Source organism: Esox lucius, chromosome 2 (genome assembly GCF_011004845.1).
Source record: "Esox lucius isolate fEsoLuc1 chromosome 2, fEsoLuc1.pri, whole genome shotgun sequence".
Lineage (NCBI taxonomy): Eukaryota > Metazoa > Chordata > Actinopteri > Esociformes > Esocidae > Esox > Esox lucius.
In genome coordinates, this window is record NC_047570.1 from 36,692,828 (window position 1) to 36,700,284 (window position 7,457).

The window sequence follows — 7,457 nt, forward strand, 5'->3', positions numbered from 1 at the left end:
GATCGAGACGTTTTGGCTTCACTTTTCAGGGCTTGTGCGGCACGCTTGGTTAATACTGGTTAGTGTCCACCTAATTTTAGCTAGCTAACGTTAGCATTGCTACCTATTTTATATTGTCTTTGCTAGCTAATGACAACATGCTAGCTGTAGAAATACATGGTGATATGATAACGATTGGGGGGAAAGAAATATATTGTACATTAGCCTTCTATCCAATATTATTTGTTTTGTATTAAATATTACTTCAGCGATGTTGTTTTATTTCGAAGCCCCTATAGTGTAACTTAAAGTCACATCTGCTTGTCATTATGGCAGCAGCTTCAGAATGATAGCAATGACCACGGCAACAGTGTGAGTGACAGGTGTAAAATCCATGAAGAGCTGAATGTCTCTGTTCAGTCGTCTTCACACCCATAGAGACCAGACTGAATACTGCGTACAGTTCAATCTGACAGCTCCATGGGCAACGGGACATAGCCTCGTCAATACTGAATCAATGCACACTGCATTCATGTCAGAAGTTGCGTTCCAACTGGCACCCTTGTTCCCCTGTACAGCAATGCTGGTGGGGCACTAATGAAATGCTGTGAAGGGACATTTGGTTGAGCTGAAACGTGTTGCTTCCAGGTTTGACATGTGAGCCTCGAGAGGTTTACACACAAGGCAAGTAATGAAGAGAACAGCGATGCATTGGTTAGGGAACAGCATTGTAAGACACAAGCCCTCTCTCAAATAGAGTGGTCGTACTGAATGAAGGCCACAAATTGCAATTTGATGTTGGCTTTGTGTGCTTATTGTTGCAGTTCTGATTAGGCTTTTCGACATCCTCACTTGTGTTTTCATGGCTTTGTCCATTATGATACTATGAACTTCTTGGTTATGCCCAGTGGGTTCTAAGGAACACAGAGGTTTATTTTCTCTGAGGCGGCCATTTGTGGCGCCATCTTATAACAAATGCACACAAGTTTCAGAGGAACTTTCGAGGTACCCATGTCCAGAATTCAATTGTTAAAAACATGAAAACAGGAACATTGTAAAATGTTTGTTTAAAGATATCCTTTTAAAAATAAATCTCTAATATAGAAAAAGACATATCATTTATGATAAATATATTTTTATATCCATTTTGCCATACACAAATGTTTTCTAAAGAAATCTGTTTTTATAAGAAATATCAGTAAGTATAATTCTATTTTATTATCAAAAACACATTTGAGGATTATATTTATACCACCATCATTGACTGTTTACCAATGAAGTAAAAAAAATTATCTCACAAAGAAAAGTTGGTTATTAAGCCGTTATAAGGATACATGAAAATGTGACTTTTGAATCCTCCCACAGTCCCATTCTGTTGATGTGTTTTCCCTCAGTATCAGAAAGAACACATTCTGATGTTTACAATTAATAATGCCATATTTCAAAACTGAAGACATGAGATCTTTTACAAAATATAACTTTCCCCACAGATAGCAAACAACAGATAATCTACCATAACATACAGTAGAGAAAATGCAATTTGTTTTATATGAAATACTACTGTAAATACAGTATATTTGGTTGTAATGACATTCAACACCTTTATAAATGAAACCAAATGATTATGTCTGGGCAGGTGCTCACCTTGGTGGTTAAAACATCCTCTGCCCTGTGCCCTCATAAGCTGTCATGGTCAGTTGTAAGGAATTACTCTGAGTGGATTGATGTCTGTGCGTTGGTGTGTCTGGACATGCGAGACACAGAGCTTGTCTTTTACATACTGTAGACAATACACCCTCTGCGCACACACACACACACACACACACACACACAAACTACTGTTTCCTGTCAGCCGTTGTTTCTCACACAGACAACTCTTTAGCACTGGACGTGTCACGATCCCATGCGTGACTATCGTGACCCTATGACCCTAACGTGAACCCATCTTGACCTTCACCTACTCTGCAATCCCAGATATACACAATGCACAGTTCAATCAAGACATTTAGGCTGTCAGTGGTGAGAGAATGTTTGTGAACTGTTTCTTTTTTTGTGTAGGATCAAGCTTGTAAACAACAATTATATTGGGCATTTATATCCAAAAGATCTAGTACAGAGCCTTGAGGTGCTCCTTTACTGAGTGCCATTTTTGTCCATATAGAAAAACAGTATTTTCTGTTACAAAGATATGCTTCAAACCAGTCTGTTAGTGAAACCGGTGTTTGTAAGATTGAATGACCATCTAAATCGAACATGTCACTGATCCAATGAGGAATATGTTGAATTAGCAAGATTAGTTAATGCTGTTCTGGTAGAATGGTTGGGTCTAAAGCCAGACAGAAATGGTAAATTAATCAATGTATTTGGGAATGTTGTAATATTTAAATTAGTGAACAGAACTTTTTTTCTTTACAAGGAAAAGGCCAGCTGATGATATTTCTGTCATTGTGGAGAGGCAGTATATCCTTTGATTTAATTCAATATATTATTTAGACTGTTCCATGTTGTAATGGAATTGTGGGTGCATGCTTATTCAAAGCATTTGCAATATCTGTGTCTCTTTTTCTAAATAGGTTGATTATTTGACCAGTTTCATTTATGCTTTTATGTTTCAAAATGTTCTACAGGTCTCCCAATGAGTTTGATGTTTTGATTTGAGATACTTAACCCCTGGCTTTATGTCTTTCTCTGAACAGAAGTACAGTTTACCAGGGCATGCAACTTTCACTGTCCTCTGAGCCTCTACGAAGTAGAGGCTGGGAGTGGTGGGTGGAGGAGAGGATGTATCAGGCTGGGAGGAGGGTGTGGGTGGTGGGTGGAGGAGAGGATGTATCAGGCTGGGAGGAGGGTGTGGGTGGTGGGTGGAGGAGAGGATATATCAGGCTGGGAGGAGGGTGTGGGTGGTGGGTGGAGGAGAGGATATATAAGGCTGGGAGGAGGGTGTGGGTGGTAGGTGGAGGAGAGGATATATCAGGCTGGGAGGAGGGTGTGGGTGGTGGGTGGAGGAGAGGATGTATCAGGCTGGGAGAAGGGTGTGGGTGGTGGGTGGAGGAGAGGATGTATCAGGCTGGGAGGAGGGTGTGGGTGGTGGGTGGAGGGGAGGATATATAAGGCTGGGAGGAGGGTGTGGGTGGTAGGTGGAAGAGAGGATATATAAGGCTGGGAGGAGGGTGTGGGTGGTGGGTGGAGGAATGAAGGGCAGAAAGTGACACTGGCACAGAGGGAAGAGGAGGGAATACAGTTTCTTTTTTAGGGTTCAGACCAGGGAGACTGTTAAAGAGAGGAAGAGGGAGTGGTTTTGTCAATCAGGACCTGGAGAAAAGACTGAAGGGATGTCATGGAAATCACCTTCAGGCCCTCTTCCTCCCCTTCTCTTCTTCCTCTTCCCTCTCCCCCTCCTGCCCCTCCTCACCCATCCCCTCTTCCTCATAAGCCATTCATAGATAGGTTATAGAGGCATATTAATGACTGAAGGGTTAACTAAAGCAGAAACATACATGAAACCTCATTCGAATGTCACTCAACAACCGTAGGAAGACATCAAGTGACCGACAAAAAGAATGGCAAACGGCAGCTGGGGTGAAGTGCACGGCGAGGACGGTGCAAAACAGGCTCCTAGTGGCAGGACTGAAGTCGTGTAAAGCTAGAAAAAAGCCCTTCATCAATGAGAAGCAAAAAAGAGCCAGGATGAAGTTTGCAGAAGACCATAAGAATTGGACTGTAGAGAAATGGAGTAAGGTCATCTTCTCTGTTGAGTCATATGTTCAGCTTTGCCTAACATATGGTCGTCTAATGGGTAGACGGAGATCTGGAGATGCCAACAAGCCACAGTGTCTCACACCCACTGTGAAATGTGGTGGAGGATCGGTGATGATCTGGGGATGCTTCAGCAAGGCTGGAATGGGGCAGATTTGTCTTTGTGAAGGACGCATGAATCAAGCCAAGTACAAGGTTATCCTGGAAGAACACCTGCTTCCTTCTGCTCTGACAATGTTCCCCAACTCAGAGAATTGTTTTTTCCAGCAGGACAATGCTACATGTCACACAGCCAAGTCAATCAAGGTGTGGATGGAGGACCACCAGATCAAGACCCTGTCATGACCAGCCCAATCTCCAGAACTGAACACCATTGAAAACCTCTGGAATTTGATCAAGAGGAAGATGGATGATCACAAGCCATCAAACAAAGCCAAGCTACTCTAATTGTTGTGCCAGGAATGGCATAAAGTCACCCAACAGCAATGTGAAAGACAACAGCATGCCAAGACAACTGAAAGCTGTGATTAGAAATCAGGGTTATTCCACCAAATATTGATTTCTGAACTCTTCCTAAGTCAAAACATTAGTTTTCTGTTGTTAAAAAAATGAGTATTCATTTGTTTTCTTTGCATAATTTGAGGTCTGAAAACAATGCATCTTGTTTTGGTTATTTTGACCAGTTGTTATTTTCTACAAATAAATATTCTAAATGTCAATATTTTTATTTGGAATTTGGGAGTAATGTTGTCAGTTTATAGTTTATAGAATAAAGCTAAACTGTTCATTTTACTCAAACACATACCTATGAATAGTAAAACCAGAGAAACTAATTTTGCAGTGGTCTCTCAATGTTTTCCAGAGCTGTATATATTTAAATGTACATCAGACATCAGGCCATACAGTTACAAATTGGCCCATGCATGTGTTTAATGTCTAGCATCAAACAATGTGTACCATAGACCACAGCCTCTTCAGACACTTTCCATCAAACCCCTGAGGTGAGACACTATTCACTCTGTTGTTGGTGACCAGAGCGCTTGCTCCCTCTAGTGGTCGACACAGACACCTGATTAGAAGAACTGTATGAACTCAGATCCTGGAGGGTAAAAATACTTTTGGTTTGTGTCCTCTCCTAATCAGGAACTATATTGACTAGCGGGTAAACACAAAAACCAGACACCTTTCTGTCCTCCAGGACTGAACCCTTGTTGTCTTTACCCTTGTTATACACTGAATGTCTGGGGTCTTTCTTCCCTCAGCTACGGTGAGAGAATTTGTATGAACCCTCGTCCAGGTGGTTAGCAGATTTGGGATCAGTTCTATTTCAGTCAGTTCACTCAGGTTAATGTATGTTCCAATTCCCTTTTGAACAGAAATCTTTTTAATTTTTTTATTTTAGCCCTTCTGGTGACTAAATGAGGAGACATGAGCTCAAAGTCCAGAAAACTTATTTTTGGTTCATTCAACCTCCAAAATGCACTTGTCTTATGTCTTATATTCAACATAATTTTTGTCAGTTGGTAGAGCATGGCGCTTGCACCGCCATATTTGCTGGTTTGATTCCTGCGGGGGACCGGTATGAAAAAGTGCACACACACTGTTTCCCTGGATCAATGACATCTTAATCCTGCATTTTAGGGCTGAATGAAAGTAGTTTTTTTATGTTGTAAATATCTCAGGCATTGATGGATTGATGGCCAATTTTAAACGTTTAGAATGTTCTACATTTTCATTAGATCACCATTCTTTAGGACTCATAATCAGAAAGAGGATCCATCTGAATACTTCTAAAGAACTTGTTATACTGTTCCCATCTATCACATTCACTAATGTCATTTTTTTTCCGAATGTGTAGCGTTGATATTCAGTGTAGTCCAACACGCAGAATTAGAATGAAAACCAGAAGTGTTTCCATCCTCCAGGACCTTAGTTGAAAAGCCCTGACTTACTGGATCTACCATCGCCAAATGTCTAAAATATGGTGGTTCGTCTTTTTCAGCAACTAGATGGTGACATTGCTCTGCAAGAGATCTTTTTAGAGGTGCAGTCCAGTCACGTGATCAGCCTAATGAAATTGCCAAGCACCTCCAAGTAAAAAGTGTTATTTATTTCTGTAAATGTAAATTAATTGTATTGATTGAGATGTCAAGGAAGCAGAGCACCGCCTCGCCACTTGTAGCCCACATCCTATCATAAAAAGTCTGGATTCACACACCCTTGTAGCCCACATCCTATCTTAAAAAGTCTGGATTCACGGACCCTTGTATCCCACATCCTATCTTAAGAAATTTTGATTCACGATTTACGGAGCCTTGTAGGTGAGTTGGAGCACAGTGCTTCCATTGTCAGAGATTATAAAAGTTTCATTCCCATGGGGGACAGGCCAGAAATGTAAGCACTCAACTGTAAGCTTCTCTGGAAAAGGGTATCAACTAAAATGTAAATGTCAGCTTCCTGTCCAGTGTAATATGCAGCGGTTCAGTTCCTTCTACTTGTTAAATCTGTAAAAAATTCACAGAAAATCTAAGATTAGCGGGCCTTCTAGGCAGCGTTCCAAAGAAAAAGCCTCTAACTGGCCATTAAATAGAAAAGATTAGGATGGACAAAAGCACACAGACACTGGACAGAGGAAGAACTCTGTCTAGAAGCATCCCAGAGTCGCCTCTTCACTGTTGACGTTGAGAATGGTGTTTTGTGGGTACTGTTTAAGAAAGCTGCCACTTAAGGACCTGTGAGGTGTCTGTTTCTCAAACTAAACACTCTTGCTCAGTTGTTCACCGAGACAACACATTTATCACAGTGACAAACAGACACACACAAATCCCTCCATTCAATGTTTATTGACAAAACAGAGCAGAATCAATGGGGTGAGTTAACTTTAACTGATCCAGCTAGCAGACAGAATTTCACATTCTTCATTAATAGTCCTATAGTTCAAAAATTACTCCAAGGTCAAGGAAGTTTTATCAAAACAACGACAAGGAAACTTGAGTATTTTTTTTCTTTTACGTTATGAAAAGCGACAAAAAAGAATTTCAAATGATTTACTATACATAAATCATTTCTGATCTGAATCTTGTCCCCAAAACAGAACACACATTCTGCTTTCCCAATTGGCTCTTTACTCACTGAAAAAAGTTGTATATCCCTGATTTAAAATGTAAAATTGTTAAATGGTTTATTTCTCAAACGTTGTTGTAAAATTAGATATTTTGAGTGTTTAGGTATGGAGTAACTCACATTGGAAAGGAGGCCACAGGCAGCAAATAATTCATAATTAAAAAGTTCTGCTTGCCTTGAAAAGACAATTGTAAACACAGATTTTCGATATGGGGGGACAAAATATACCAGCAAAGACACTTAAATGTATCAGAATATTGGTCCTCTTTAGTATTTCATTATAATTATTACTTTAAACAAAATTGTCTATATAAAAATCTAAACTGCCCCAGAAAATTCAATACATACAAAAAACATGCAATAAAAAAAAAGGTTTTATCAAAATGCTGACGTTGTGGATTCAGAGGCTGATGAAATCACTAAAATTATATACAAGGTACAAACAAAAATACAAAAGTACAGAAAATAAAATATCATGTAGTTGGTTTTCCAGTTGTCCAATCCCTTCCTGTTCTAGTCAGGTCAAATAACCTTGGCCATAATCCCAATTTAAGATCTGTGAATGCAAATTACATTTTCACACACACAAACAACCTCAA